Source organism: Megascapheus bottae, chromosome 19 (genome assembly GCF_031878675.1).
Source record: "Megascapheus bottae isolate mThoBot1 chromosome 19, mThoBot2.hap1, whole genome shotgun sequence".
Classification (NCBI taxonomy): Eukaryota; Metazoa; Chordata; class Mammalia; order Rodentia; family Geomyidae; genus Megascapheus; species Megascapheus bottae.
The window spans coordinates 32740459-32751947 of record NC_143527.1 but is presented as its reverse complement, the minus strand read 5'-3'; positions in this window follow the sequence as shown (position 1 = coordinate 32751947).

The window sequence follows — 11489 nt, the reverse complement described above, 5'->3', positions numbered from 1 at the left end:
AAAGACAGCCTCTTCAACAAGTGGTGCTGGCAGAACTGGTTAAGCACCTGCAGAAAACTAAAGTTGGATCCTTCTTAGTCACCCTGCACTAGAATTAACTCCAAATGGATCAAAGACCTAGAGGTAAAAGCTGACACACTGAAAACTACAGGAAGGAATAGGAGATACACTAGACCTCCTTGGCACAGGTTGAAACTTTCTTAATAAGGACCAAGAATCACAACAAATCAGAGAAAGGCTGGCTAAGTGGGACTGCATTAAACTGCGGAGCTTTTGTATGGCAAAGGACATAGCTAGTAAATTAATTAGGAAGCCTACAGAGTGGGAGAAGATCTTCACCAACCAAACAACGGACAAAGGCCTCATATCTAAAATATATCAACAACTCAAAAAATTGAATCAATCCAAAACTAATCTCCAAAACTAATCCCATTAAAAAATGGGCCAAAGACTTAAAGAGAATCTTCTCTGAAGAAGAAACAAAAATGGCCTATAGACACATGAAGAAATGCTCAACATCTCTGATCATAAAAGAAATGGAAATCAAAACAACTCTAAGATTCCACCTCACTTCAGTTAGAATGGCCAGGATCAGGAAAACGAATAATAACAGGTGCTGGAGGGGATGTGGCTAGGAGGGATCACTATTACACTGTTGGTGGGAGTGCAAACTCGTTCAACCACTATGGAAAGCAGTGTGGCAGTGCCTCAAAAGGCTAACCATAGAACTCCCCTATGACCCAGCAATTCCACTACTTGGCATTTACCCAACCATCCAGAAACTAGGGCTACTAAATCCAGTAGCACAACAATGTTCATTGCAGCACTATTCACCATAGCAAAGATATGGAACCAACCTAGATGTCCCTCAGTTGATGAATCGATCAACAAGATGTGGTATTTGTACACAATGGAATTCTATGCTGCTGTCAGAAAGAACTACATCGCCCCATTTGTTAGGAAATGGAAAGACGTAGAAAAAATCATATTAAGTGAAGTAAGCCAGACTCAAAGGAACTTAGGCTCAATGGTTTCCCTCATTTGTTATAATCAGTAGAAAGCTTGGGCTCTACTAGCAGAAATCTGCAATAGAGCAAAATCTTCATACATAAGGCCATATAGTATGAAGCTAATTGAAAGGACCTCCAGGATACTGAAACAAAAGCCATATAACGAATGATTGTTGTCCTTAATGTACTATGCTATCTCTCATCTCCTTTGCTGTCCCTTGGCTATCTCATATTGTTACAGTATCTCACTTTGTTATCTGATATATTGAATTTATTTGTATTTGGTTATTTGAAATTTGATAGGGAAGGGGGGAAAATGAAGACGGGTGGGGGGTGTGGGGGGGAGGGTAATGGGTACCAAGACATGTGAAAGGGTATCAATGTATGTGAATTAATGCACCTTCTATCTGGCAAATATCATGTAACTCTTTTATTAATTACAATAAAAAAAAGAAAAAAATGAGGTGTAGAGAAAACGGCCTATTCTGAAGTAGAGGCATAGGAGAAATACAAACACTGATCCTGACAGATTCCTCAAGGGAAATTAATGTGATGGGATTCCCAGAAGCTTCTCCCAAGAGATGACATGACTGTAGAGGGGAAATAAATTATGGAAAATGAGACCTTGGATAGACCTGAAGAAATAGTTCTGGTGTTTCCCAATGCAAAGAGATAGTGGCTAGGAAAACACATGCCAGTCAGGACAATGAATGCCTCAGTACAAACCTGTGTAGATAACTTTCTGTCATTGTCATAGCGCATCAAAATCTCCATGTACACTGATGCCAGCAAAGAAAGCTGGAAAAAAAGCTGGAGAATAGGACACTGTGCTATTATGTTTGAATATGACTCATGGGTTGATGGTCCCAGTTACTGGTCCTTGTTTGACTGGTGATGGAAACTCCTAAGAGTGCTGTCTGGCAGGAAGATATAAGTCACTGAAGGCATGTCTTTGAACTTGATATCTTGTCCCTTACCCACTCCTCTGGTCACTAGCTGCCTCCTTTCAACAATGATGGTCTGCCTTACTTTGAATAAACCCAGAAGCAACAGAATGAAACGACCATGAGTGAAAACCCCTGAAACCACAATCCACACTAAATGTTTCCTCCCACACTAAAAGTATTAATCACATCAAGAGGTCTGTCTAGCTCAGTGCCTGAAGTCAAACACTAATGAGTCATACTTGCTACACTGTGACCATGGAGAATGCCTCTGTCAATTTCTCTGTCTAGATGGACTGCAAGCAGAGGAGCTTCTGTACGACAGACAACTTAAAATTACTTACTGAATAATGGATGACAACTAGTAATAAGAGAAACATTGCTGCAAGCTCAATCACGGGAGACTCTGTTACTACCACTTTGGCTTTCATCTCTGAGTATTGGGGATAAAATGATAGTGAAGGGGTCACCATTGCTCATGAGGCTCACATCAGTTACACAGAGTGGAGAACTATACCTAAGACACTACACTTATTTCCCAGGCTCTGGTGCTATTAAAAGTCTTTAGATGCTTTGTTTCATCGCAGTGAGAACTGTGCTAGGGTGATGGCAATTCATCTCGAATGTCTAGAGGCTTGTTAGTAGAGACGCTGTCACCGCCAGGGATCACAGCCTTCTTGTGCTCAGTCCTTAGGGCACTGATCTCAGCTGTACAGCTGGACTCAGCAACAGATGCCACATGGTCTAACATGACAAGCAGCTGGATCTCCAGGCAACAGGCAGTTTTTGTCCTGAAATGAATGGCAGTTTGTATAGCAGAAGAAGGTGTTGGCTTTTTCTTTTCTGTATAATTGAAAGCAGCTCTGCTTCAGCAATCAGAGATCGGAAGAGAACAGAAGAGAGGAAAGTAGTTTATCTTTCCAGTGTATCGCCAATGTCTGTTTAGAGCCAATAGAAATGGGCATCTAAATTTGCCTAGTCCAAAATTGCACTGGATTGGCTAAAGTTGGTTCAATAGGTTATAAGGCAAAGACTGAACTAGGAGAGAACGCAAAACACTCAAGTATACAAATAAATTTTTCCGTTCAAATCATTTTCATAAGGCTCTTTGGAAATCTCATTATCAAAATTTCTTGATGTTTATTTTCTTACCTTTTTTTTTAGTTGCAGGACAATCTTCAGCCCTTGAAAGCTATAAATCAAGAAGTAAACCACAGAATGACTGCAGGATTTAGACCAGTGTTTGCTCTGAGACTTGGAACTGTCAAGGCAATTGCATCATCTCTGACAGAAGTACATGTCTGTCTATCTCTCAATTTGAGCAGTGCTATTTATTAGCTGATTCAGGGGCATCTGCTTTGTTTTCTAAAGAAAGTAAAAATATCAGCCAGTTGAGAAGGACCATTTTGTTGTTATTGTTGGTTAGTCAGTAGCTTGTGGCATTTTAAGCCACCTTGGGGAGGAATGGGTAGAGTCTATGAGAATCTTCTGAAACATTGTTTTTCAGACAATATTTTAGTCTTTATCTTTAAGTGACAGCTCAGTGAGCAGATATGCAGGGTGGATTGCTTCTTATCTATTTTAACTTTTTGAGTCCATTCATAAACAGCCATAAAAATGTGATGAGAAAGTCAAAAAGACATGCAAATAGCATATGAACTTCCCCTTAGGACAGAATATAAGAAAAATTACTTGGAGTCCTGCGTCTCTAGAGGTGTATGTCAATATCTTAAAACAACAAAGCATATTTGGAATGTCAAACAGCACAGGGCAGTAAAAGAACTGAAATCAAACCCAAACTGGGCAACTCTAGGGTACAATAGAATATTAGATTTGAGTAAGTTGCCCTTTGGTTGAATTTGTGAAGAATAGACAGAAGTAGCAAATAGCAGAGATATTTAATTAGTAAAAATTCTGACCTGGTGTCAAAAAGCTAGGTTTAGAGATACACTGCTTTTTGAAGCTGAATAAAAGGATCCTGAGCCATAACTCCATTTTGGCATTTAGAATCCTTTTGAAGTCAAGTCTATTTTAAGCTAATTCAGCAACAGAGAAGGTTTCAAACTCTAGCCAATCATTGAGACTCCTTGAAGTGGAACTACACAGATAAGGCAGCACAACAACTTAGAAAGTGCATTTTGTGAACTTCCTAAAGCAAACACATGACTGTGTGCTGTGTAACAGAAAAAGCAAACTGCATCATTAAAACCAAACTCTGAATCATTGAAAAGACAACAAAAATGTTAACCAAAAGAAAATTTTGACAACCATAGCCAATAATAATAAACAAAATACCTAAACAATATTTAATGCTTTTAAATATTTTAAAATATTTATATAGCAATACATTTGCACACCTAGAAAAACTTGTCATTACATTTTCAGGGAAAATATGTACTAGCAAAAGTGATCCAAGAAAATGTTTCTAAATGTTTAAAAACAGTAGTTTTTTCTCAAATGCTATACAAAGAAAAAAGACAAGATTTACTTGTAAGAATGAGACCAAATGACTATATGGATAAATTCAAATATTCTTGTTTAGATGAATGGAGTTCTCTTCCATTATTGCTTATTTTCTAAATTTTAGTTAATTTTTTAATATAAGGTTTTATTGAAAGGCTTTTCTTTGCCTAAGTGGACATATGATTTTTCATTCATAATACTCAATCAATAACTGACTGAGTTCTATTGATGTTATATAAATTTGTTTATGCTCATGTCTTTTTTTGAGCTTGAGTTGTCTCCTCTTGCTCAATAACATGTCCTCCAGTTGGATCTATCTTCTTGAAATTTATTTGATTTCATTATTCTTTATGATTGTTGGAGTATAATGTGTGTGTATGTCTCATCTTCATTATCTATTCATCTGCTGTTGGGCATCTCTGCTGATTCTACTGGGCTATAGAACAGTGCTACAACATACATAGTAATTCAAGTTTCCTTCTGGTAAGATGGATTACTTTTATTTGGATATATGCCCAACACTGAGAGGATGCTTTCCAGAGTGGTTGCACTTATTTATGATGTTGCTAACTGCAACCAGAACCCCCACAATGGGATACCAGAGCTGAAGAAATGAGAAAGGACACAGAGAATAGAAGAATGGGGTGCCAGGGGGTTCCAGGGAGTCCAGCACACACAGGCTTCTGAACCCCCAGCTCCCTTAAGTGAGTTTATTTAGTTCAGTACAGGGAAGGTTACAATAGATACATACAATAGATACAAACAAGGTGTTAATCGATCTTGTGGTTACAATCACACACATAAGATTTAATTTGTGTATATAGTAATGACCAACTCCCTATAGCTAAGGAGCAGTGAGAAACAGTGACTGTAACACAAACATTTATCCTAATCCCATCGTCTCAAGTGGTATAGGATCCAATAAACTATGACTACGACACCATCATGTCTAATTAGTTATAAATGACACATTTATCTTGCCTTGACTGTATTGGCCTTTCCAAGGTCCAGTTCTCAGCCTTCAGACTACTGAGGTTTCCATCCTCTCAACCCTTTGCTGGTCTCACAGCTAAGCTCCAAAGTTCCATATAGTCTGAGGGTACCTTTTTCCCTCATCCTCACCTGCCTCACCTGGATGCCATTCTGACTGGGGTGAGATGGAAACTCACTGTGATTTCGATTTTCATTTCTTTATGGTGAATGATGTTAAATATTTCATTTATCTATTAGCCATTGCCTTTTTTGTGAGAATTCAGTTCATTTGCCTACTTAGTAATTGAATTGTTTGTTATCTTGCTGTTTAATTTTTTAGTTCTTTGTATATTTTTGTAATAATCCTTTATCTATTGAATAGCTGATGAAGAGTCTGTGGGTTGTTTCTCAGTTCTGGTAATTATTTATTTTGCTCTGCAGAGACTTGTGAATGGAATCCCATTTATCATTTCTTGCCCCCATCCTCTGAGAACTCTCTTCATTGTTTTCCCCATGTATTACTCTAGTAGGTTTCTAGTGAAAACTATTCCTACTAGAGGAATAGTTTCAGGTCTTAGTTAAAATTCTATGATCCATATGGTGTTGATTTTTGTACAGGGTTGGGATATAGGGGTCCAGTTCCAATTATCTATAAATAAACTATTTTCCCAACAGCATTTCTTAAAGAGATTGTTTATTCTCTAGTGTATAGTTTGGCCTCCTTTGTCAAATATTAGCTGGCTGTAGCTACTGCTGTGTGGTTTTATGCCTGAACCTGCTAGACTGCTCCATTTGCATCTGCATTTGTTTTTTGTGTGTGAATAACAAGCTTGTTTTCTTACTCAGACTCTATATTAAAGTCAGGTGTTGTGATACTCCCAATTGTGTTCTGCATTTTATTTAAATTCTTGCCTTCGTATTGTTTTTATTGCTTTTCCTAATTCTATAAGACGTGATAGTGCCTTTTTTTGCCAATCCTGGGGCTTGAACTCAGGGCCTGAGCACTATCTTTAGGCTTTCCTCAAGACTAGCGTTCTACCACTTGAACGACACACTTTCATCTTTTTCAGTGCATGAAGCCCAGGGCTTCATGCATGCTAGGCAAGCACTCTACCACTAGGCCACACTTCTGGCCCTTAACTATTTTTTCTTATATTTTTATTGTAATTGCAATTAATAGAAGGGTTACATTATATTCACCATATATGAGGTGCATTACTTCACAAACATTGATTTCCTTTCTCCTGTCTTGGTCCCCATTTCTCTCCCCCAACCCCTAGCCCTCATCGTGTTTCCCCCCTTCCCTATCCTATTTCAAATAACCAAAAATGCATATATACAATATATCAGATAACAAGTTGAAATACTGGAACAATATGAGATAGCTAAGGGACAGCAAAAGAGATGAGAGATAAAAGTACATTAAGGACAACAATCACTCAATATATGGCATTTGTTTCTATATCCTGGAAATCCTTTCATTTAGCATTATACTATATGGCCTTATGTATCTAGGTTTTGTTTGATTGTAAATCTCTGCTAGCAGAGCCCAAGGTTTCTACTGATTATGACAAAAGAGGGAAACCAATGAGCCTATGTACCTTTGAGTCTGGCTTACTTCACCTAATATGATTTTTTTCTAAAACTTTCCATTTCCTTACAAATGGCCCTGAACTATTTTTAATGGACATTGCATTGAATTTGTTGTCTTTTGGTAGTACAGCATTTTCATGCTATTAGTTCTGCCAGCTCATGAATATAGGAGGAAGCCTTTAGTACATTTTGTTGTCTTCCTCAATTTCCTTCTTCAAGTTCAGATATTTCTTTTTTAAAAAACCTCTTTTTTATTTATTTTTTATTTTTTTTAGAGTCGGGGTAACATATAGAGGCATTATAGTTACATTCACCAGATAGTAGGTGCATTTCTTTTCACACATTGATAACCCATATCATGTTTTTGTCCCAATTTTTCTCCCCCAACCCCTCCCAATCATCTTGTTTTCCCCCATTCCCTTCCCTATTTCAAATAAATGAATAAACCTATATACAATATACCAGGTAACAACGTCAGATACAATAACAATATAAAATTAACCAAAGGGCAACAAAAGAGAAGATAAATAACATAGTACATTAAAAACAAAAATGACACATGATAAAGCTTTCTTTTCTATATCTTAGAGATCCTTTCATTTGACCTGTATAAAGGTCAAATACTTCTTGTGAGTTCATTTATGAAATGGTTTTAAATAATAAGTTTAAGCTCTTTCTTTTTTTATTATTCTAGTATTGTTGGTATGTGATTTTAAAGGAATTTTAAAAAATTATCTACATTTTCAATCTCATATAATAGATGTTCATGTTTATAACAATATTGTAGCCATATCATAAGTCACTTTTACCTGACATGAATGTAACATCAGCATCTAGATTCTCAGTATAGATTCATGACAGAAATCCAACAAATCATTTTTAGCCATAATTACCTTAATAATATTTTGTTGCCTTCTGTCATGCTTAAAGAAACCAACATGAATCAATGTGGTCCCATCATTAAAACAAATAAGAATAAGTTTAACTCAAAATCAGATACAAAGATTTGTAGGCAAACAAGGACATTGTTCATTCACCTGATACTTCATTATTTTATCCTGTGTTTAGACATGTCAGTGCAATAAGGTTCTCCTCCTTCATTAGCCACTAAACTCTTCCCAGCATGATAAATTGGGGTTTTTGGTTTCAGTCCTGCATTGTGAATTCAAAGTGTTACTGCCTGCAGAGTAATTTGCTTGAATCACTGAAAGATTTTTTTTTTTCAGTATCAATAAAATAACAGAGCTTAAGAGACAAAAATCAATTAACCAGCAACTCTAAGTTTTGGTAAGTATCCAAAATTTTAGCTCTTGGATAGAGGCAACCTGGATGTTAAACTATATTCAATGACTTGTATTTCTACAGTAGATTTACATGCAATAGGAAATCTAATGGTTTATATTTTACATTGGTTTTAAGTCCCAACTTTTTTCATACCTCTTTCTTCTTACTTTAACTTTGTCTTCATCTATTCCATAGTTACTTCAAGCTGATTGTAATAATTAGAGGTCATTGTCAGAGATATTGCTTTCTTGATTTGAAAAGAAAAAGTTAATATAAACAATTTAGTGTTCCAAAAGTAAGTTCTTGTCTAGGATCTAAGGAAATGAATGTTTTAAAATTGAAGTCATGTGTAGTAACCATAGTATTTTTCTCCTTTTCATTAAATTAGTGTGACTGGGAAAAATGTATAGCCCAATAAAACTGCTTAAAAACCAATCAGTATTGGATTTTGATTGCATGATTTATTCTGGAAGGAAAAATGTGAATTTTATGATGGAAAAAACATTAAGACATATTTCTCATAAAAATATAATACTTTGAAGGATGATTTTCTTAAAACAAGGAAAAAGTGAAGTTATTCTGTTATTTTTCAAAAAAGTTTTTTGCACGTTGCAGTTATCTATAAAATAACTAAGAATAACTCTAACAATTATCAGGACATTATGAAAGCTGAAGGAAGCTTCTCAACACATGACAGACCACGAGCCAGAGTACATAAAATGGTCTTAGGACTTCTTAGGAACATACCTCACATCCTAAAGCGTATGCCACCTCTGTTTCGCTGTGAAAAGCCTTACTCTATGAGGCACAGAATTCACGCCAAAGTCACCCTAAGCCTTTGGTCCACATCATCACAGGCTTCTGATTATTATCTCTCTAATCTAACACTTTAGGTTAAGTTTGTCAAGGAATTGAGGGTGAGAATTATTGGCCCCTTCACCTATCCTTGGATCCTCAGTAAAAGCAAATAGCAATTTCGGACATTAATTATTCTGGGGATTAAAACCACCACAGATAATGTTTATATCTTTTTTCAAAATCATAAACATGGTGGCTGAGAGTGTGGCCTAGTGGTAGAGTGCTTGTCTAGAGTACATGAAGACCTGAGTTCAATTCCTCAGAATCACATACGCAGAGATAAAGCCAGAAGTGATACTGTGGCTTAAGTGGTAGAGCTCTACCCTTCAGAAAGCCCAAGGACAGGACAGTGCTCAAGCCCTGAAGTCAAGCTCAAATGCTAGCCAATGCATATATATATATATGCTTAATTTTTTCTTTTTTATTGTAATTAATTGATTCACTAGATAGAAGGTACATTACTTCACATACACTGATATCCCTTCTCATGTTTTTGTTCCCATTTCCCTCCCCCCCTTCCCCTCATCTTGTTTTCCCCCTTCCCTACCCTATTTCAAATAAACCAATAAACATATATACAATATACCAGATAACAAGGTAAGATGTTTTAACAACATGAAAATAACCAAGTGACAACAAAAGAGATGAGAAATAACATAGTACATTAAGAACAACAATCACACATTATAAAGCTCTTGTTTTCATATCCTGGAGGTCCTTTCATTTAACCTCATCCTGTATGGCCTTATGTACCTAGGTTTTGAGCTATTGTAATCCTTTGCTAGCAGAGTTCAAGGTTGTACTAATGATTACAAATGAGGGAAACCATTGAGCCTACGTTCATTTAGGTCTGGCTTACTTCACTTAATTTGCTTTTTTCCAAATGGGGCGGTGTCGTTCTTTCCGACAGCAGCATAGAATTCTATTGTGTATAAATACAACATCTTGTTGATCCATTCATCAATTGAGGGGCATCTGGGTTCATTCCATATCTTTGCTATGGTAAATAATGCCGCAATGACCATCATTGTGCTAGTAGAAGGCTTTATTTTGTTAATCTCACAACTGTGGTAGAAACACGCTAATGCTGATTAAGTGAATTGATGAATCAATTCAGTATTTCTGATGTGTGGCCCAGAGTCCTTGATGATCCCTTAACACAACTTAATAAATTAACAAGATTAAATTATGTTGGGCACCGGTCTTTCACACCTGTGCTCCTGGATACTCAGGTGGCAAAGATGAGGAGTTTATGGTTCAAAGCTAGCTTAGGCAGAAAAGTCTATGAGACTCTTATGTCCAACTAACCAGCAAAATGTTGAAAGTGGAGGGATGGTTCAAGTGACAAAAATGCTAGCTTTCTAAAGTAAAGCTAAATTACAATTAAAAAATACTAAATTATTTTTTGCCTGTCTCATTCTCTTAAAAGATCATGGTAAATTTTGCAGAAGTGACAGGAATCATGATGATATCAGCATTCTTACTCCTACTGAAATGTGTTCTTTTGCATCATGGCATATTAACAAAAATGTTAACCCAACTACCAGTAGCATATCTCTATAACACTAGGTACTTTGCAGACTGACAACAGGAGGATTACAGTTTACAGCCAGCCTTGACACATACTCCATTTGTGATACTCCATCTCCAAAGTAATCAACAACAAAAAAACCAGACTGGCTGTATGGCTCAATTTTTAGGGTACTAGCCAGAATCAAGAAGTGAAAGTGAATGAAAGGCCCTGAGTTTAAGTCTTAGTATCAAGAAAGTTTTAAGTCTGACACGCAAGGGTTTATATAACCTACATGAACTATACTTCTTTAGGATCCTAACTGTTGAGAATTATAGCAATCCAGAGACCAACAAAAATAATAATTACTGAATCATTATTTAAGTTCTGTTTTGCCAGCTACACCTCAAAGGGATAATATCTAGAATATTCAGAGAGCTTAAAAATTCTCAACAAAAAAGAAAAACAACAACCAAATTAATAAATGAGTAGAGAGTCTTCTCAGAAGAAGCAAAATGTCCAAGAGATATATGAAAACAAATCCTCAACATCTCAGACCATAAGGAAATGCAAATCAAAACAACAGTGAGATTCCACTTCACACCTATTAGAACAGCCATTATCAAGAAAGCAAACAATAACAGATGCTGGCCAGGGGGTAGCCAAAAGGGAACCCTAATAAACTGTTGGTGGGAACTTAAGCTTGTTCAACAACTCTGTAAAACTGTGGAATTTCCTCAAAAAATTCAACATAGAACTACCATATGATCCTGAACATTTATCCAAAAGATCACAAATCAAAATGTACTAATGGCACCAGCACAAACATTTTTATTACAGAACTATTCACAGCCA